Genomic DNA, 22,531 nt, shown 5'->3' on the forward strand with positions numbered 1-22,531 from the left:
AGTGTGTTCAGCCCCGCCACCATGAGCCTGCTCAGAGCTTCCGCTGCAGGCTAGAGTGACACATGGAGTAACTAACTGCCTCATGGTGGGAGGCAGAAGCTGGTATCATAGGGAAACACCTGCAGAAGAGGATTCATTGAAGCCTGAGAAAATAAAGGTCGAGGGCTCTGGGCTGTGCTGCCACCATTCACCATCATTATTCTGGGGAAGAAAGAACCTATTGGATTACAGTGCATGAAGAAAAAAAAAAAAAAAACAGGAAAGCCATGATGGTAAACATCATCCTACAGAGATAATGAGCAATGGATGCAGTTTTGAGGTGGGAGCCAGAGAAGTGGAACTGGAGATTCGGAGGGGCAGACCCGTGGCCTAGTGCCTCATCTTATTCCAGATATGTGACCTAAGATATGCCTGAGTGTGCATGTGCATGCACTGTGTGTATGTGGGTGTGTGCATACATGTGCATTTGTGTGGGTGACTGGAGAAAAGAAGCATGGGGAAAGGGAGGGGAAACAGTGCTAAAACCATGACAGGATAATGAGCATCTGAAATATTTAATTGTTACTGAACATTCCAAGGCTTTGTCTACAGTCATATTTTCCAAACTGCAGGGTGTGGCTCAGCAGCTGGTTGTGAAAACAATTCAGCCTGCACAGGCCTGAGCGTAGGGCTGTATTTCAATATAATTGATTTCCTTTGTAATCCTGTGAATTTTTCTTATGTATTTAAAAAGATTACTCCAAGAAAGGATCCATAGACTTCACTACATCAGGAAGAAATGGCGTGCACACATACACACACACACACACATACACAGAATTTCTAGGTCAAATAATAGCATTTTTATGACGTTATTAAGACAAAAATAGATAAATGCAAAATTTTAAAATTTGAGCTCTTCAGGTAGTGAAGGTAAGTGTTGTGCTTGCTGCAGGTATACAAATATTTGTGTGTGCATAAATATATTTATCCACAGATATATATTTCTAATTGTATACCATGGTCAAACATATCATTAAAATGCTATTAATTTCTTCTATGAGTGAGAGAGAAAGACAGAGAGAGAGAGAGAGTATACCTAACACAGTCATGTGGCCACAATCTGCTCCCAGCTTCTGCCAGTTCTGGGTCATGGGTACACACACACATCTGGTAGATTCAAGCAGGTCACTGAACATGAACCCAGGACCTTTCCATGTGGGTTAGTAGCACAGAGCATTGTGTTTTACCCCTGCACCATTGTCTGGCCTCAGTAGTCAAAAAGTTTGGTAGTCCCTGATGTATAAGCTACTAGACAATAGGCTAAAAATGAAATAACCCAATTAAAAATGGCGAGTCAGGAATACTGTGAGCTACTAATGAGTGGGATCAGAGAGTTCTGCTTTTATGCAGATGTTCGGTTTCAGACAGCAGCAGAGCCACACCCCAGCCTGTGATGGTGCCTCAGCACTTTGTTGAGGCCTGAGCTCATTTGCAGGGTCTCAGATACACGTGTTGATTCCTGTGGCTACCAGGCTCAAGGAAGTGTTGAAGGTATAGGTCTTCTTTCCTGGGAGGTGTGTCTTCCTGTTATCTCTGCCAGGAAGTTTGTTCTTCCATGCCAAAAGAGCAAGGCTATGTGAAGAAACAGAGAACACATCTCCCACTGAGGATAACAGCAAAAGGAAAAGAGCAAAAGTGAATGAAAAAGAAACAGAGGCCAGAGAGGTGAGGCATAGCAAGTGTTCAGGAAAAGGAGGGTCGATCAGAAAGGAAAGAAAAGCAAAGAGAAAAATAGCAGGTATGTAAGACAAGTAGTTGGGCCAGCTGAGCAGTGGGTGTAGGAAGAAGCTGTTGCACTAGTCTGTTAGTCCCCTGCAGGATTCACAGCATCAAGGATGGTGAAACTAAAAGAAAGAAAATGCAGTTCAGCAGAAAAAAAAAAGACAAATCCTGGGATGAGGCCAAACTGCTTAGTGTTGAGCAGAGCCAGAGGTAGTGCTGCCCTGAGCTTGTTACCAACTCGGTGTACTTTAAATGAAACTCATATTTTCTGGGTAAATTTAGAAAATGTACGCTTCACTAGAGCAGAAACTTTGCCCCAGTTGTTCCTAGTTCAGCACCAGTTGCAGAGTAGGGGCTCAATAAACTTTTAAAAAGAATATTAATTGATCAGCTGGGAGATGATATCTAAAATTACTTGAAATAAACAGTAACGATAACTGAATGTTAACACAGGTGCATAATAGTTTAGAAATCAATTTCAAGGATATTATCTCATTGAATCCTCACACAGCACTATCAAGTATCATCATTCTCCTCATTGAAAAAAATGTAATGTTCTAGTCTTTTAAAGTTTATTTCTTCCATGAGCATGAGAGGGAGACAGAGACAGAGAGACAGCACCCCTGGCAGGGACCTGACACCGCCATCTACCCTCAACCTTAGCCAGCCCAGGATGATGGGCACACATGTGCCTGGCATGTTCAGAGAGATCTTCAGATGTGAACCTGGAACCCTCCCACAAGGATCCACCTTGCAGAGCTTTGTATTTTACTGTGCCACTGCCTGGCCCCCCGTCAGCCTCCTTTTAAGGATGAAGATACTAATTCACTGCTATTCAACATGATAAGTAGTTGGGATTTTAATCAATGTTCTCTGATGCCAAAGCCAATAAAGAACGTTGCCCCTTTTGGCATGTTCTGTACTCAATGTAAAAGTATTCCGTAAATTTAGGTTTGTAAGTCCGTAGTGGATTTGAGTATCAGTTTGAATTCTCTGGGAAGCAGGCATCCTGATGGAGTTGGGAGTGTCTGAGGAAGAAGGGTCACGCGTGTGAAAGATAAAGGAGGAGGGGGCAGGACGGCACAGAGATGCCAATCTCAGTCTGTACAAGGAGAGGCTAGAGGAGCAGAATGGAGCTGGGTGTGCCTCTGATCCAGAGGCTGGGCTGATCAAGTGGTAGCCAATACCACAGGAGGCCCAGAGCAAGGGCTGCTCATAGAGGAGCTTGTTTAGAAAGAATTCGCCAGGCTGTGAACCCACCATTTCAGTCAGCATATGAGGCTGCCTAGGAAATGCAGGGCCTGGGCTTGGAAGCTGAGGTGATTTTGCAGGCATAGTAGCTAGGTGTCCGCTAACTGCCCTTCCAGCAACTGAATGGCAAGCGTGTAGAGGGAGAGAGAAGTGGTATGCCCCCGTGGCTAGCATGGCATATATTAAATTGTTCTTAAGACATGACATTTTCTCTGCAATTCCAACTTAAATACTCTAGCAGGATATTATTTTATTTAGCATACCCTGACTTTCTAGCTAGTAAACAAAGAACTAAATGTCTCAGCTTGAAAATATTGAATTCCTCCCTAGGACGCTAAGAGAAGAGGCGGGATTACACCAGGTTGAGCAATTAAAATTTGATACACTGGATCAGGTCAGCTGTTTCACAAACACAGGTGCTGCCACTCCATCTTTCACAGCCATGGCGGACTTGGCCGACTGATCACAGCACTCTTCCTTATGAATTGTGTTGTCTGCCTCAAAATTATTCTCCACGTAGCGATCCAGACAGCCACTACCGATCTATCAACGTTGGCGCTTGAGATGAAACCAATTTATCAACCCAGCTCTAGGTAATAGGGGCAAACATAGGTCTTTGAGTAGGTGTGCCTGCACTAACGTGTGCGAGTGAGTGAGAATGTGGGGTTGAGGGTGATATAATGAAAATGAACACTTGAACTTGTTTATCAGTTAGGGAGTTATGTTTCAATTGTTTTTTTAATTTATATGTCTGTTTGAACTCAGAATACCTTTTCCCCAGAAGCAGTGTTATAAATAAGGATTATATACAAAAGTCAGCACCTAAATCTCTGCTTACCAGTACATAAGTATTAATAAAGATGCTTTGAATCCTAACAAAAATGCAATATTCAGTGACCTTAACAAATAGGGGTGTATTTTCCCCTATAATAAAAAAAAATCTGTAAATAGATAAGTGTCAGTACAGGCTCAGGGTTTTATAACACATCACTGTGATTCTATTGCTATTTTCCTTGTAGTTGCAGAATGGCTGTTGTAATGCTAGACATTGCTTTTGATGCTACAAGAATTTGAGGGTGTGTTTTTCTATGCATTGCTTTTGATGCTACAAGAATTTGAGGGTGGGGGTACCCTATTCAACAGGAAATAAAAAGCTTTCTAAGTTTTCTCTCCCAGAAGACTTCCATTATATCTCATGGGCCAGAGAAGGATATCAAGACTGTGCCTAGCTCTAAGAGAAACAGGGAAAGCAAATATTTCACTTTCTAGCCTCTAAGGTGAGAGACAGAAAGGAGGAGGAGTTGACAGTGGCTTTTGGACGAGTAGTCAATAGCAAATGGCATTTAGACCTAATGGACAGCAATAAGTATTCTAGAGGTTAAAATAATTTTCAGATATTTTTGAACATGGATAGAAATACCTCATATTCAGTCTTCTCATTCTCACTTTCCAGGGAAAAAAATAACTTGATAAAAATAATGAGTGTCTCTGTACAAATACATTTGTCAGGTGAGAGTATATTCTAAATATATGAGCTTTAATGCATCTGTTTTAAGTTTTAATGGACCTATGTCTTCAAATCTAGTCATTAGATAATTTTAAGCCAAAATACTGTTGATACATTATTATTCACTGTAGGATTAATCCAACAACTCCCCACAAACTAGATGAGAACCTTAAAATTAGCTTAACAATGAGCTATAATTAAAGGTGAGAATAGCAGAAATTGAAATTTCCATCCCACTCATGATAACAACACTCAAAATGCATAGCATATTTACTAAAATGTACTAACATTTTAAACTATCTTCATGACATAGTGGATCGTATGCCATGAAAATGCACGGTCCTTTGGTGCTATGCATCTTCTTAGTGGAATATAGAATGAAGTCTGGTAAACTCCAATCATAAATCACGATGTTTTATTTTAGTGATTCTTAGTAATACTTAATAGATTATTAGAAAGTAGCTCTTCTTCATACACACACATTAAAAAAAAACTGACATTGCATGTCGTTTGCTTCTAAGAACTAAAGAAAGAAACTTTGGGAGCCATTTTTTGTCTATCTGAGGGCAGTATTTTGGATCATATTGTAAAAAATCATGATGCAGTAGAAGAGAACAATGGTTTGAATTTCCATCCCATCCCCACCTACCTGGAGCAAGTCTCTTAAACCCTCAGAGCCCATTTTCCTCATCAGTAGACTAAAAGTACTAACACAGAAAGTCCTCTTACAATCACTTACAATCAGGTTGTAAGTGAATCCGTTTGTTGGCAATTCCAAGGTTTGCAGTCCCAAACGCACTTCGAGCAATAGGAGCATGAATCCATTTCTTACAGCTTAGAAACTAGGCAGGCATTTCAAAATTTTCCTGCATGATCCATGCCATGCATACCTAGATGATAGACTAAGACTTGGTACATAGAAGGCACTGGGGAAAAATATATGTACATATTGCCAGAATGGGCAGGTATGTGTGTATGAGAAAGAGAGAGAGAAGCCCCAGAGGGGTGTTGTCACATTGCACTTCTTTACCTTCTAATTCTCCATCCCATCCAAATTTGGGGCACACACATGTGTATCCAATGTATTTTTCAAGCTGCTGGGGCTAGGACTCAGTCATGTGGGACTCCCAATACATAGCACTTAACCATCGTGCTGTGGGGCTGGCCTAAAAATCTATATTTTGAATGAGTGAATGACATCCTGCCACCCCCAAATCATTCTTGGTTGTGTGAAAGGCAGATAACTGCCCTCCATGGGGATCCCCTGAGCATCCTGGGGCGATCCATGGCATCACATGTCCATTCTCCCCACACTCCTCGCTCGTGTGGATGTAAACCTGGCTGGACAGGCCTTTCCCTTTGGATTGAGAAAACAGTTTCAGGTGCTAGTCCTTAAGCTTCTCCGAGGCCTAGCTCTCCCTGGGATGGAAACTAAGCTTCTATCCTTCTGATGTCTAGCTGCATACTCCAAAACAGTTTCCAAGTGTATCCGTCTTTCGTCATCTTGCCAGTACTATCAGGCACAAAACTTTTGTAAGTTGCATAATTTACACTTGGCCCTAAAGAGTCATTTTTGTTTTGGAATAACTCATTCTGTAATGGCATGAAACCACTTGTAATTAAAAAAAAAAAAATCTCTTTGTTTCTATGACAATTGTATATTTCAAAAAAGACTTTTAACACTCTCACTGTGTTTAAACTTATTGGATCTGATATGGTTAATAATGCTTAGAGAAACTTCTCAAAAGCCCCACAAACACAACAAATCCAGGGATGCAGAATGAACGACACAGTTTTAGAGTCCAAAGGTCCCCAGCATACATCCCAGAGTCATCTGCTGGTAGCATGCAGTGTGTTCTCATAGGTGAGATTTTTTTTTTTAATCTGTGAACTTCCAGTGGTTGAAAGTTGGTAAGCCAACATCATTAACTAACTTACTTTCTTCACAGGTTTGTTGTCGGGATAAAATAAAAATGCTCTGTAAACTATGGGTTCTTATCCAAATCTTTGTTATCATTTTCCTGAAGCATGTCCCATTTCCACAGTTTCAGATCTTCATCCCACAGCAGAAGCAGAGGCTTCAAGTTGAAGCTCCTTTTTACTCCAAATATGCAAGTACATGTCGGTGTGTGCACACACCTACACACAAACTACTACCAGGAGAGGCAGGGATCCTAGCTCACAGAGCGATGTATCTCTCACAGCAGGAAGGGAAGTAGAGACAAAAATCTATACTTGCTGATAACTCTCTTCATTCTCAAAAAAAAAAAAAAACAATCACCACCTCCTGACATTGGCTTAATAGAGGGTGCCTTTCTCGTCAATCGTTTGGTAAGTGTTCTGGATTGGATTAAAAAGGACACAAGTTGAGAATAGGGTTAGGAATTTTATGACATCTTGAAGTGTCTATAAATTACACTGCTGTGATTTTTAGTTGAAAGCCTTTCTCAGTAATAAACAGGAGGCTCATTTACTGGCAAATTCTGAAACGCTATAGGAATGAGGAAATGAAGGAGCTGGCACATCTTCATGTGATGTACTCAAACAATGAGAGACCAGTTTCTACTCAGAGTTTAGAATCGCACCCTTAGAAACTATTTACACAAAAGGAGAGGTCATAGAGATAACCCGTAGGAAAACAGAAGATGAATTTTTTCAGCCAAACTTGCATTGGCACACAACTACTCAGACATAGCGTCAGATTTTTTACAGACATTTTTCCTCTTACACTTCGCTTTCACTATCTAGACGCCAAGTAGAGGCATTTTCTCTGACGAGTGGGAGTTGTCAGGACTAGTTCAAGAGTAGAGCAGGCTTCAGGCATTACTGTAATGGAGGTGACATCATTGTTAGAGCCGGCGTCTTGTTTCAGTGTCTGGAGCCTAAACCTGATCTCCACCCCCAGGAAACTTCAGCCTCTGCAGACACAGAATTCCCCACACACAGGCTCCTGGATCTTTAGACAGAGTCTCAGGCTTACTTCCCCATTTTTTCTACCATCTAAAATTTGACAATTTTAATATTCATTTCCTTGGGGCTTCAGCTTGTGGACATTAATCTGTGCTAATATACCCAGAGTTCTTATGATCTAAAAGTGTTATTCTTCTGGAAAAGTGATAAGTGGTTTGCATTTTAACAAGGATAAATAAATGCCTTCGTTTAAAAGAATGACATAATAGAATTGTTAAAAATATCACTTCCTCCTGGAAGCTTCTCCTACTTCTTTCACCTCCTTAGAGAAGCCCCCGCCTAAGGCTCCTACATGCAGTATGCTTTTTCTGCATGACTCTTGGCATCACCAGTGTGATCGTATGTTGAACTGTCCTCTCCAGTCCAGTTAAGCCCTGTGTATGTACACTCTCATATGTATTCATATGTATATATGTTACCTTAATTCCCACCACCCAACTCCCTGATGGACATTTGGAAGACCTCAATAAATCTTGTTAACTGAAGAAAGAATGAAAAATGCTGAGGATTTCAGGAACTATAGAAAAGTGATGGGGTAAAGGAGAGGAAAGCAGTATTGGAAGGCCAGATGGCTCTCACTGATGCCTCCTACTTAGTTACTTTATAAACCTAGAAGGCCCCGCTAACGAACCTCTGAAAATACCACTTGAAGATAACAGATTTCAATGTCCGTTTGAATGTTTTGGAAGTCTACTCAGCACTGACTCTAAATGAATAAGGAGTGTAACCTTGGTCTATTACAGCCATAGGTGCTTTTAATATACAGAAAGTGGCATGGCATCTGTGTTTTATTCAATGAGAGAATCCATTGTTCCATTAGAAACTAATGTGAGAATCACTACTTCCACTAAAATTAGCAGTGAATGAAAACAACAACAAAAATCAAATGTCCACCATGGTGACTTAGAATGTTCAGATAAGAAAGAGGAAGATGGCATCAGAGAAACCAAAGGAAGAAAGAAGAACTATTGCAATGGTATTCCAAGGATGTTGTGGCTAGCATTTTGGCTCAATGCACTAGAGTACCTGAGACCTTCTTCAGAAACACTGTGGTAAGAGCCATTCTCAATGTGAACTTGGAGGAAGTGAATGAGAAAACACTGAGAATGGGAATGGGCAAGAACACAGCCACTCAGAGGATGCAGAGAACTCTCCACTGAATTAATACAAGGAGCAAAGAAAAGTTGACCCCAGACCACAGATTATTTTATTAGCCTTTGCCATAGGAGTCATCTTCAGTTCTTAGTGAGGAGGAATTGTAAGTTTATATCAGAAGAGTGCGGTATGTAATTTATAGTTTAGTAGTGCATTGTAGCTTAGGCAATTGTATAACTTACTGGATGTCATCCTCAGTGAAATGACATGACAGCATTCAGTTATTTGCATTTTTTTTCATTCCCTTTGTCCTTTCTCCTTCTCATTCTTTCTTCCTTTATTTCTTCACCTTTTAAAAGTTTCTTTTCTTTCATGAGAGAGGAAGAGAGAGAGACAAACATTGTCAACAGTATTGACACTCATGCCACTATTTCCCATCCCTCCCCAAGCCTTCCTGATCAGCCAGGAGTATGGGCATCTACACTCAGCATGTATAGCCAAACCAGGAAACTGAGCCTGCCATCACACATGTGAATCCAGCATCATTTTTACCACTGCACCACTGAGCAGCCTTCTCTCTCTTTCTCTTCAGTTTTATTTTAAGTGGTACTCTAATGAGGTTAAAGAACCATAAATATATATGGTTCAAATGGACCAATTGGTCAAAATGACATCAATTGGTCAAAACCTTGTAATAACATCTAACTCATATGTGTGTATTTCAATATGAATCATAAGTTTTATAGACACACACACAAAATCATTTAATTCCCCAACCACCCTAATGTGTAATAATTTCATGCTCCCCTTTTTTCGATTAGTAAACAAATTCAGGTAGGTAAAGTAGTTTGACCAATGACAAACAACTAGAATACGAGCATGAATTTGAAGCTAAATTGTCTAACAACAAAGCCTGTGTTATTTCTCCCTGCATACCTTAGAAGGTAGTAGGTACAAAATAGGTAAAAATTGATGTTGTCATTACTGTTAGCTTGGAGAACAACATAATGTCTTCATTCATAATAGAGTAAATCTCCCCACTATAAACATCATCTATAAAACTATAAGATACAACTAAAGACTCAGAAGCTATCCATGCTCAATTTTTTTTAAGAATTATTCTATTTAACTTTATTATTATTTTCTAGTTTTTGATCAGAGAGAGAAAAAATGAGAAAACAAGTTACCAGGTTCAGGACTTGAACAGCAGTTGACCATGTGGGAGTCCAGTGCCTTTAACCACCACCTGCCAGCCCCTCCATGCTCAAGTTTAAAAATCAGTAGCTTCATGGTTTCCTAACTTGGCCCAGGCCAGTGGGTAGAAAGACCACATTCTGTGCATGAAAATATCATCTGTGCTAGTTTCCCCTGCACACCTTATTCCCTTCCACAGCATACTGCTCCAGTGAGAGGCATGCCCCATGGTACGGTTTCAGTCTCTGTCACTCCTCCTTATTCATCTTTGACTTATAGTATGACCTGGGATAGGATTGGAATGTTGATACATTTTAATTTGTCCATATGCCAAGTCACAGTGTTTATATTTGCAACTCTTAGAATTGATGGGGACAATAAACAGATTTAGGATCCTTATGTGTGAACACCATGAAGTACTTTTGAGTTTCATCAAGAGGGGAGATATACAAGACATTATATTTAGAAATGGTTTAGACGCAGCAAATGGAGAAATGCAACATTTTTCTTTAAAAAATAAAAAACCCCACCATAGTCCCTTCATTATGTGCAGCACACAATTTAACAGGTGTGTGATTTATTCATTTATTCACAGACTCACGGACTAACCATTCCATCACAGCACTATTGTCTGTGAAGCAAAACACATTTAAGCAAACTGTATCAGCTTCTCAGAGAGACCGAATTAGCCAGTCTCTGGAAATCCTTCTCTTCTAGTTGAAAAAGAGGGCTAATAGTCACCACAAATGGTGAACATAAATAATTAAACCTCACCCCAATAAAGTTCTGTCCTTGGATTTCTGGGTCATCTATATCCAGTATTTGATATGAAGAAGGGGAGAGCACTCTGTTTCATTGGGAAAAAAATAACAGTGAATAGCTTCTCCACATGCATCTAGAATTGTCACTGGCCCTCTTGGGAAAGGTGTGGTAAATCCTTCTCTTATAGGCTTACCTCTCTCTTCTCTGGAGAGGAAGATGGGTTTTTGACTGGTGGTATTGGGGGAAACTTGACACCCACTTTACCACATTTCTTTACTGGGAAGAGTTAAGTGCTAGTAGGTTATTGCCGTGTTACTGTGGGTTTCACACCTGAGTGCTCCTCAGAGCTGTAGATGCCTGTTCCAAGTCTCCATGTGGTCAGCATGTCACCCACTGGTAAGTCCAGCTGAGTCTCCTGTTTTTGCTTCTCACTTGTGGATGAATAATAAATATGTTCCAGAAGACTCCAGGTAAAGACATAGAGTAAAGAAGAAGAGGGTCCAGCTGCATGTCCTGCACGGTTTTAGCAAAGAACCCTGTGTTCTCTGGCCCATTACATAAAGCTGACACTGTGCTTGGAACAGGCAATGTTATCTAACCCCACTTCACCACCGCTAAAGCTGATACAGTGCTTTGATCTCCCAATTGCTCCTTTTGCCAAGTTCTTAACTGTGTGGAACTAGAAAGTGAGGACTGGACAGATGATTTTAGTCCTGTCCCCAAATTTCAACAGAAATCAAGGATTCCTATAGAGAGGCAGGCATCAGAGCGAGCCTGGAAATGAGGCTGGAGGGAGAACACTAGTGTTGAAGCCTGTGGGTGTGTTTGGAAAGATAGCTACTTTTCAGTTTCTGCCTGTATTTAATACATTACAATGCCCTAATTAAAAAAAAAATTAAAACTTCATTTGAAAATAATCTCCCAGGCTAGGATGCTGTTGGCATAGTGGGAAACACGCAATCAGTAAATAAACAACGCCAGCCTGAAGACCTTACAGAACAACATTTCTTTTTTGGGGAGGGGGGGAGTAGAGAAATGTTTAGTCTGTTTAAATATCTCCTGAGATCTTGGTTAAATTTCAGGTAACCACGTTTCTTCCATCAAACAAGCATTGGATGTTTGCCTTTAACTAAGAATGGGCAAAGCTAGAAATCATTTGGTATTCAACTTGTGACTATTTTAATATTGGGGCTGAACCAAAAGAAATCTATGCTCAGTGAAATGATTTTCACTTATTGAGATGAATTCACTCTTTGCTTCCTTCAGCAATTTATCAATCTAATGGGAGAAATAGAAACTATCATAATAATGAGAATAGACTTCTAGAAGCATGAGCCAATATCAATACTTTATTTAATAATGCAAACTCTATTGCTTATATTTGGTCTCAATCCAAATTTGCTTTTAATTAAGTTTTCTTGCCACTGCATACTCCATGCTCTCCCTGTCTCCCACACTCACACACACATGTATAGACAGTTTTCTTTCTTAACACGTTTCACATTTGACCAGATCCTATTGTCATTGGACAATATCAATGATGACATCGATGACATCACTATTATTATAGTATCATCATTATCAACATATCAATAACCACTTTCAGAACATTTTGAATGTGACAGTCAGTTGGGTTTTGGATAAAGTGAGTATTTTTCTCTGATATATCCACAAATTATAATAGTTATTGAGAATAACAGAGAAGATATACTTTCTTTGCTTTTCTTTTTTAGAGAGAGATTTTTGCTATAGGACACATGTGCTTACCAGAGAGACAGAGAGACAAAAAGTGAAAAATCAACCCCCGGGGGGAGATGGCCACGCAGTCCCTTTTCCTCCATTCTCCTCTCATGATTTTAGGCACACACGCACATGGGCCCAGCATGAGTTTTAAGCTGGTGGGTCCAGGACTTGAACCGCAGTTAACTTCATGGGAGTTCAGTAATGTAACCATTACTGAAGCAATCCAATGTTTGGATCTGCTGGTCCCAGAGAAGATGTACTTTTAGAAGTGATATATTGACCAAATATATAATTATCAAATTTTCATGCTGCATTATTACTGAGTTTATGTAAGAGAACACTTTTTAAACCTTGAACTAGATAAAAGAGCTACAAAATTCTCTTCATTATTTATATACAGAAACATTTAGAATGTTTCTAGGGTAGGTGAACTGAGCAGCAGACAGCTACTACATATTTAAGAGTGTGGTGAAATCCTGTGACTTCTCCCATCCTGCCCACCTACTTTATTAGGATGTTCTGGGTACCCCACGTGTTGACAGTATCTCCCAGCTTTATGTCTCAAGTTTCTGGCTTGCTGCCAGCCTCTGTCCAGCTTGTCCCCAATTCTGCTTTACTTTATAGAATCTCCTACTCTATATCCCTCTTTATTCCTTGGACTGGGCCTTTGACTTTGGGTCCCCTTCAAGGACTCTTGGTTTCTTCCCTTCTGGCTGCTTTGGGAGGAATAAACCACCCTCGCAGGCTCTAGTTGCAGCTGCTGACCTAGTTTCTCTGGTGGGTGGATTTGGACAGCATGGATTCAGATCATAATGTAGTTGTTCCTCATCCTTCTTTATCTAGCTATTAAACATTGGATTGCTTCAAGGCTTATCCCTAGGTCCTACTTACTAACACTGTGTTCTCTCTAGAAGACGGAAAGTCCACATGTATTGAGAGGTTAGTAGATACTGAGAATCATGGTAAAAGTTTTAAATGCATCATGCCCATTTTATACTCCCAACAATGTTACAAAACAGAGAATATTATAGTCTCTGTTTCATAGATAGGACGATTTTAGATTACAGGGTTGGAGTAATTTCTTCATGCTTGTACAGCTAGGAAGTTACAAGAGCTGGGCTGCAAACACAGGCAGCTTTACTCCTGGACCCCCACTCTGAACCACTACTTTAAATTGCCATTGGCTTACATGGAAATTTCAAGATGATCTCATGAACACTTGAGTTCAGTTGCCATTGAAGCATCGATGATGTCCAAACATAGGACACATGTGCTTACCAGAGAGACAGAGAGACAAAAAGTGAAAAATCAACCCCCGGGGGGAGATGGCCACGCAGTCCCTTTTCCTCCATTCTCCTCTCATGATTTTAGGCACACACGCACATGGGCCCAGCATGAGTTTTAAGCTGGTGGGTCCAGGACTTGAACCGCAGTTAACTTCATGGGAGTTCAGTAATGTAACCATTACTGAAGCAATCCAATGTTTGGATCTGCTGGTCCCAGAGAAGATGTACTTTTAGAAGTGATATATTGACCAAATATATAATTATCAAATTTTCATGCTGCATTATTACTGAGTTTATGTAAGAGAACACTTTTTAAACCTTGAACTAGATAAAAGAGCTACAAAATTCTCTTCATTATTTATATACAGAAACATTTAGAATGTTTCTAGGGTAGGTGAACTGAGCAGCAGACAGCTACTACATATTTAAGAGTGTGGTGAAATCCTGTGACTTCTCCCATCCTGCCCACCTACTTTATTAGGATGTTCTGGGTACCCCACGTGTTGACAGTATCTCCCAGCTTTATGTCTCAAGTTTCTGGCTTGCTGCCAGCCTCTGTCCAGCTTGTCCCCAATTCTGCTTTACTTTATAGAATCTCCTACTCTATATCCCTCTTTATTCCTTGGACTGGGCCTTTGACTTTGGGTCCCCTTCAAGGACTCTTGGTTTCTTCCCTTCTGGCTGCTTTGGGAGGAATAAACCACCCTCGCAGGCTCTAGTTGCAGCTGCTGACCTAGTTTCTCTGGTGGGTGGATTTGGACAGCATGGATTCAGATCATAATGTAGTTGTTCCTCATCCTTCTTTATCTAGCTATTAAACATTGGATTGCTTCAAGGCTTATCCCTAGGTCCTACTTACTAACACTGTGTTCTCTCTAGAAGACGGAAAGTCCACATGTATTGAGAGGTTAGTAGATACTGAGAATCATGGTAAAAGTTTTAAATGCATCATGCCCATTTTATACTCCCAACAATGTTACAAAACAGAGAATATTATAGTCTCTGTTTCATAGATAGGACGATTTTAGATTACAGGGTTGGAGTAATTTCTTCATGCTTGTACAGCTAGGAAGTTACAAGAGCTGGGCTGCAAACACAGGCAGCTTTACTCCTGGACCCCCACTCTGAACCACTACTTTAAATTGCCATTGGCTTACATGGAAATTTCAAGATGATCTCATGAACACTTGAGTTCAGTTGCCATTGAAGCATCGATGATGTCCAAACATCAGTTGCCTACCCAATGTCTCCATTTGAATGTGTCAAAAACACTTCAAACTAATCACTTCCCAAAGTGAACTCAGATACTTTTCCCTCCAAAGCCAGTCTTCTTAGGTATTCCTTCCCTCTGTGAAAGAAACCAGCTTTCATTTAGTGGAAGGAACCAGACACCTAATCACTGGCTCATCTTTTTCCTTCAATGTTGTATTTAAGCCATTAAATCCTGATGTTTTTAACCTCTGAAACATGTTTCAAAGTAGTCGCAGCAGCCACCAACCTGCCCAAATCACCAGTATCTCTCATCCAATCTAGTGCCATAGACCTCTGTGTTGGCCAGGGTTCTTCAGAGAAACGGAACACAGGATACAGAGAGAGAGAGAGAGAGATACAGAAAGAGATTTATGATAGATTGACTTGCATGACTATGGAGACTGAGTTCTGTGACCTTCCTGTCATCTGCAAGCTAGAGACCCAGGATAGCCAGTGACCCAAAGGTCTGAGGAGCCAATGGTATAAGTGTCAGTCCAAGTTTGAAGGCTGACCAACCATAAGCACTGATGTCTGAGGACAGGAAAAAAAAATGCATGTCTCAGCTCAAGCAGAGAGAGTGAATTTACCTTTCCTCTGCCTTTTCATTCTATTGAGCCTTCATTGAATGGGTGGTATCCACCCACATTGTTAAGGGCAATTTTCTTTGCTCAGTCTACTGGTGCAAATGTTAATCTCTTCTGGAAATACCCTCACAGATGCAGGGTTCTTCAGAGAAACGGAACACAGGATACAGAGAGAGAGAGAGAGAGAGATACAGAAAGAGATTTATGATAGATTGACTTGCATGACTATGGAGACTGAGTTCTGTGACCTTCCTGTCATCTGCAAGCTAGAGACCCAGGATAGCCAGTGACCCAAAGGTCTGAGGAGCCAATGGTATAAGTGTCAGTCCAAGTTTGAAGGCTGACCAACCATAAGCACTGATGTCTGAGGACAGGAAAAAAAAAATGCATGTCTCAGCTCAAGCAGAGAGAGTGAATTTACCTTTCCTCTGCCTTTTCATTCTATTGAGCCTTCATTGAATGGGTGGTATCCACCCACATTGTTAAGGGCAATTTTCTTTGCTCAGTCTACTGGTGCAAATGTTAATCTCTTCTGGAAATACCCTCACAGATGCACCCAGAAATGATGTCTTACCAGCTATCTAGACATCTCTTAGCCTTGTCAAATTGACTCATAAAATTAAACATCAAAGTCCCTGATGAGTGTCTTCTCATGCATCCTCGGTCCTCCTTATCTGCTCCTCACATTGCAGTCTAAGCAATTTTTTTCTAAATGAAAACCACACCATATCAACCTTTTAATGGTTCTCATTGTTCTTAAAGAATGATGTATTTTACATGAGGGCCTTCAAAATGGCTTTTGCTTGGAGCTCCAAACCCATCTGGGTCTCCATACCCTTGCACTCAGCACTCAGGCACATTTGCCTTCTTTCATTTGAGCATCTTTGTCTCACTTCAGGGCTTTTGCCCCTGCCCTTCCCACCATCTGAATGCTCTCTCCCCTTGGGTCTGGTTAATTTTTACTCACATCAGTTCTTAGAAGATCACATTTTAATGCTTCATGGACACCATCTCTGATTCCTCCACCTGCTTAAGTCAGGCTCCACTGTTGTATGTCCTAATAGCATCACAACCTCACTCTCATAAGATGATTCTCTTCCCCCACGGAATGTAAACTCTGAAAGGGTTTGGACCAGGTCAGTTTTGGCTAAACATTGTATTCCCTTGCAGGGATTTGATAAACATTCACTGTATGAATTTAATAAATGACTTTACAGGTGCAACCAGATTAAAACTAAATGTCTTTTGAGTTATAGGTCATATACTAAATTTTAAGGTAGTTAAAATTTTCCTAGCTCAAAATCCTACTCTTCTATCAGTGGCTTCTTAACTTACTCTGAATACTTCATTAAGTAACCACTGAATATCTCATTGTATAATCTTTTTAATTTTTTCAATGGTGTATGGCAAACGGATAGGATCTGGTCTTTCCCATCCCCAGGTCTTAAAACTCAGCCCTACCACAGTGTTGACAGAAGAGTGGGCTGCTCTGGGTACTGGCAGGTTCCTCCCTTTCCAGCACACTCAGCACATTTCTCTGTTCTCCACCTTCTGGGCCTGCCAGCCACCTACCTTGACCTCAGAACCTACTTAGCTGGGATGACTTTTCACAGTCCTTTGCATCACCCTTAGCTTTTCTGTCCCCAGTGCTTTGGTGAGAGTAGGGAGTTGGCGTATGAGGTGGTGTTGATAGAGGTGGGGGCATGGTAATGGTGATGATAGTGGAACTAAGCCCTGAATCTTGGCAGGTGAGTAATTTGTGAAGACCCAACCTATATGAGGTGGTGTTGATAGAGGTGGGAGCATGGTAGTGGTGATGATAATGGAACTAAGCACTGAGTCCTGGCAGGTGAGTAATTTGTGAAGACCCAACCTAGTCCTAACTACCTAGAACAAAATAGGAAGTGACGGGATTTTTGTGGAAGGATGAAATGCTAGTAGGAATTACTACTTTCAATGTGTTTTGGGGAAATGATTAAGTGCCAGGCCAGTTAGCCCTCACTCTCTGAGACGGCTGCATTTTAATTTGCAACACAAGTAATTTTGATGCATATGGTACCTGGCATTGCAGTTCAGAAAAAAAAAAAAAAGTACACAGATACCTTTTGTTCAAAACAATGCTAACACTTAGTCTCAGAATAAAATATCAAAAATTCCTTTTATTTCAATTGACTCGTTTGTAACAACAGACACACATGCCTCACAAGTCCTGATCCCCAGATCCCCACTATTAACTTACATTAAAGGGTAACATTGTGTGTTTGTGCTAAGAAGCATCGAGGAGCAGATAGTTTTATTTTGTGAATCCTTGGAACATCTGTTGACTAACACCTGGTATTGCTGTCACAGGTGTTGCTAGAGATAGCACTGGTTTAAAAAAAATTATGTAATATTGACCTGAATCACAATTTGTAGCCTATCACTCCTGCCAAGTGGGCCAGTTGAGATGGAAGCCTCAATTTAAATAGATGCACATTAATAATGTAGGCAAATGTCATAATTTAAGAGTATAAGAATATTGGAGGATTGGGAAAGGCAGTTTTCAACTAACTAGCAACCTCATTTTCTTTCTTCCCTTCTGTAAATTCTCATTCTCATCTGATCTTACTCATTCCCAGCACTTTTGCAACTTCCAGAGATTTTTATGAAGAAGGTGAAAGTTAGAAAGTCGTTTGAACAAAAGAAAACAATTGCACAAATGGTGGAGACAAATTAGAGTTGGAAGGATCTCAGATTGCTGGTTCAAACCCTCCATTACATATACGAGGAAAAGGAGGCCCAGGGACATTATGTGATTGAGCCAGGAGATAGGCTACATTATCTTTTATTCTGTCTGGAACCAAAGCAGAGCTAGAGTCCAGGTGTCAGATGTAGTTCATTATTCTTTCCACACTACCACAACATGTTAACTCGGAAAGTTCTAGGCACAGGAAATGGTCAGTGACAGTCTTTCTACCGCAATGGAACTTGTATGACCTCAGGAACCTGGCCTGTTTTCTCCTCCACCATAACCTCAGCATTTAAAATAGTGCTAGGCACATTGTGAGTACCTGATAAGTCTTAAGAAAACCTGATAGTTTCTACTTTTGCACCTGTGGAAACCTCAAACTGACTGTAAGATATTTTTCTAATGGGGAAGTCCTATAAAGAGACTGTATGGAAAGGTGTATAGGGTTGACTAATGTCCCCTTAAAATGATTGCTCATCCAGAACTTGTGAATATGACTTTATTTGGAAATAGTCTTTGCTGATATAATCAAGTTAAAATTAGGTCATACTGAACTAGATAGGTCCCAAATTCTTTTATTTATTTATTTTTTTAGAGAGAGATATTTTTGCTATAGGGCACATTCACTCATCAAGGTCCAGGAGACAGAGAGACAGAGAGATAGAAAGTGAAAAATCACCACGCCCAGGGGGATAGCCACACTGCAATCCCTTCTTCTCCATTCTCCTCCTGGGAATTTGGTCACTCACGCACCTGCATGCGGCATGGTTGGGGACTCAAATGTGATTGACCACGTGAAAGTCCAGTGCCTTAACCACTACGCCACCCACTGGCCCTGGCTGGTATTCTTACAGGACAACGCAAACACACAGGGCAAAGCTCATGTGATAACAGAGGCAGAGACTGTAGTAATGAAGCTGCAAGTCATGAAATATCAATGATTGTTGACAACCAGCAGGAGCTAGGAGGAGGCAGGGGAGGACTCTTTCCTAGAAACTACAGGAAAAGCATGGTCCTGCTGATACTTTGATTTTAGGTTTTTAGCCTCCAGAATTGTGAGAGAATAAGTATCTGTTATTTTAAGCCACTCAGTCTGTGGTACTTTGCTGCAGCCCCAGGACACTAATACAAGAGGAGAGGCCTTGGTACTATGTGGTTGGGGATAAAGATTAGCCAGCCAAGCACACTTGGTAATCCTTCAGAGGACTCCAGCCCCAGCTAGAGTAAGTATAATGAGCCATATCTGCCTCCTGGATTCCAATTCCCACCACAACCACATGAAAGACCCCAAGTGAAACAAGCAGAAATTTCAAGGGATCTCAGACATGAGATCTTAGGCATGTGTGTCCTGCCATGAGGCATCTTAGACGTTCTGGCCAGCAGACTCCCCAGATGCTGACAGTCCTTGAAGTCATCATGCAGAGTAGAACTGCCCAGATGAGCCCAGGCAACCCATACAATTGCGAGAAATAATTAAATGGTTGTTCTAACCACTATACTTTGGGGTCATTCACTTCACAGTCTTAGATTGCCAAAACACTGGGCTCCCCAGGAGCAGACACTGAGATTTATTAGGATGAGTTCTCAGGAAGAACTCAAAAATGGGACAGTGAGAGAAAGCCAAAAACCAAGCAAGTATGTGGCAGCAAAGCAAAGTCCATGGACTGTAAATTTGACGTAATCTTGCAGGGAAATTTAGAGACAGTGTAAGTCCTAACCCAGCAGTGTCCTAGTCAGGGTCAAAGACACTAGAGTACCAAAACTCTCCTTCTCTTCAGCTATTGGTTAAGGCCTGCCCCTTACCCGGTCCTGAAGGTAAGGCCAAGGGAGTTAGGACAGACAGAGCACAGTTCTTGGACAAGGAGACACAAAGTCCCAGCGCAAGCACTCCCTGAGGCAGAGTGTGCAGAAGTGCTAACGTTGAGAGGCCAATTCATCTGAGTTTGCTCAGGTGCACCCATACTTAAAACCTGAAGTCTCACAATTTGAGAACCCCTTCAGTCCTGGAGAACCTGAACAGGTGTTCACTCTAGAAAGGGAATGCAGGGAACTCAGGCAGAGGTGGATAGCATCTGCTACAGTGGATGCATGAATATCTCCACGCCAGAAGGAGTGGGCACCAGAGGATCCTCCAGAGGTGGTTCTGCAAGAGACCAAGGACACAAGAGGTCAGCAAGCAGACCAGGATCCTCTCATTGCTAAGGGACTGTGATCTATGACAATAATCAATGGTTTTGCACTATTTCAAACTCGACAGAAAGGTGGAGGACAACCAGAGCAAGGAAATGCCAGTTAGTCTGGTAGAAGTGAGGGTGAAAAAAGAGAGATCGGAGTGACACTGGTATAACTAGAAGCTGGGCTGGAACCTGACACTCCTGAGTGTGTGGACATGGCATCATTCTCAGATGGTGATGTCCGTGTATCAGAGATGGGCTGAAAACTGGAGTTGGAGGATGGACGGAGTCCAGGAAGACATGGATTTATTGTTAGGATCTTTAAGAGAAAGGTGTTCGTGAATAGAAATAGAGGTGAAAAGTAGTCCTTGGGGTGGTGAGGCTGGTGACTAGTGGCTTCAAGAAGGGAAGAAAGAGGGTCCTAGTCACTTCAAGTACAGCAGAAAAGCTTTCATTTAAATTAAGCTTTATTTAACTAACAGGATGAAAATATAGAATTTGTTAGCAGGAATCAGCTCTTTAGTTGAGAGAAAGCAAAGGTAATGGGGAGATTTCATTAAGGTTCATAAATTAATGGATGGTTTGAGGACAGCAAATAAGAGTATGTTCATTTAATCTCAGAATATTAGATGAGGGGAGTGTTTGGAAATCAGGAGAGAAACGCCTACAGGATAAACAAAATGCTATTTTATTTAAATTCTAGAAGTAAATATATGGAAAAGACTATGCTAACTGGATGTAATACATAGACTAAGTAGATAAACAGGTTCAGGACAGGTTTGGATAAATTAGTGAGTGCAATCCATATCAAATTAATAAGGACGGGTTTTTAATCTTTACTGTTTATTTTTTCATTTGTATTTTATTTGATCTACATATTTAAGAAATACATAAATCCATACAGTAAACCTGTTCTTTTCCTGTCCTACATCTGCCTGATTCCTGCTCCCTCCACCCCCATGAACCCCCAGAATCACTACAAGGAATTTCTTATGTGTCCTTCAGAAACACTTTTTTTTAAAAATTTATTTATTAATTCACTTTACACCATCACAACACACAAATGAATTTTCCATCCAAAATACACTGTGCATTGTCTCAATCAAGTACATCCACATATATGTTCTCAGCAAATAATTTTCCAATTCTTACGTCCTGCATACCTTGCCCTTTGTCTTGCCATCCCTGATTCCCCATCCCCCACCCTCTGCTATGTCCCACCTTTCCCCCCCTTTTTCCCTGGCATCCATGGTTGTCCTCCATACCTTCCTCCCCCCCCATTCAATTGTTCTGCTAATGAACTTAGTTAGTCTAAATAAATCCATTAGCTAGCACAGCTGACACAAACCTACACATGTATCCTAGTCTGACCCTAGGCATAAACCCCGGTGAGTAGAATGAACATAAAGTAATACCCAGCTGTGCCCATACAGGTCGCTGCATTCATCAATGTGCATTTTTTTTTTTTTCCTGCAACTTTTTTTTAAATATTATATTACCTAACACTCATTCCCTGAGCATCATCACAACATACTAAATGTAGTTTCCCATCTAGGACAAACTACATAGTGACTTAATCAAGCATGTTATCATCAATAATATTCCATTTCTACTTTCATACAATGTATACATACATATATGTTTTTTATCCTATCTTTGACCCTCTGCCCTTTCCCCCTCTCCCATTACACTATCTCTGCTATATACAGTTGTCTTCCAGGGGAACCATTGAAAATGTGATACCTGCAAGTAAAGGGAGAAGGGCCACAAGTTTAAAGTTTTCAACAATAGGGATCATAGATTCCATTCAATGTTGGATCAAGGGTGGGTCTCGTGCAGATCGCCATTGTAGGAATGATGCCGTGGGGCTCTACAGCGTGAGCTATCCTCGGGTATCTGGCTTCCTCAAGAATGGTAGAGTAGTTCCTGTTCCTCCCTGAGGCAATGTAGGGCTGGTAACCATCATCTTCACACTGTCCATAGGCAGAGAAATTCTCCGGTATCTGGCTTCCTCAAGAATGGTAGAGTAGTTCCTGTTCCTCCCTGAGGCAATGTAGGGCTGGTAACCATCATCTTCACACTGTCCATAGGCAGAGAAATTCTCCGGTATCTGGCTTCCTCAAGAATGGTAGAGTAGTTCCTGTTCTTCCCTGAGGCAATGCAGGGCTGGCAACCATCATCTTCTCACTGTCCATAGGTAGAGAAAGTCCTTCTATATAATA

This window comes from Tupaia chinensis, unplaced genomic scaffold (assembly GCF_000334495.1).
Source record: "Tupaia chinensis unplaced genomic scaffold, TupChi_1.0 Scaffold148904_1, whole genome shotgun sequence".
In the NCBI taxonomy this organism is placed as follows: domain Eukaryota; kingdom Metazoa; phylum Chordata; class Mammalia; order Scandentia; family Tupaiidae; genus Tupaia; species Tupaia belangeri.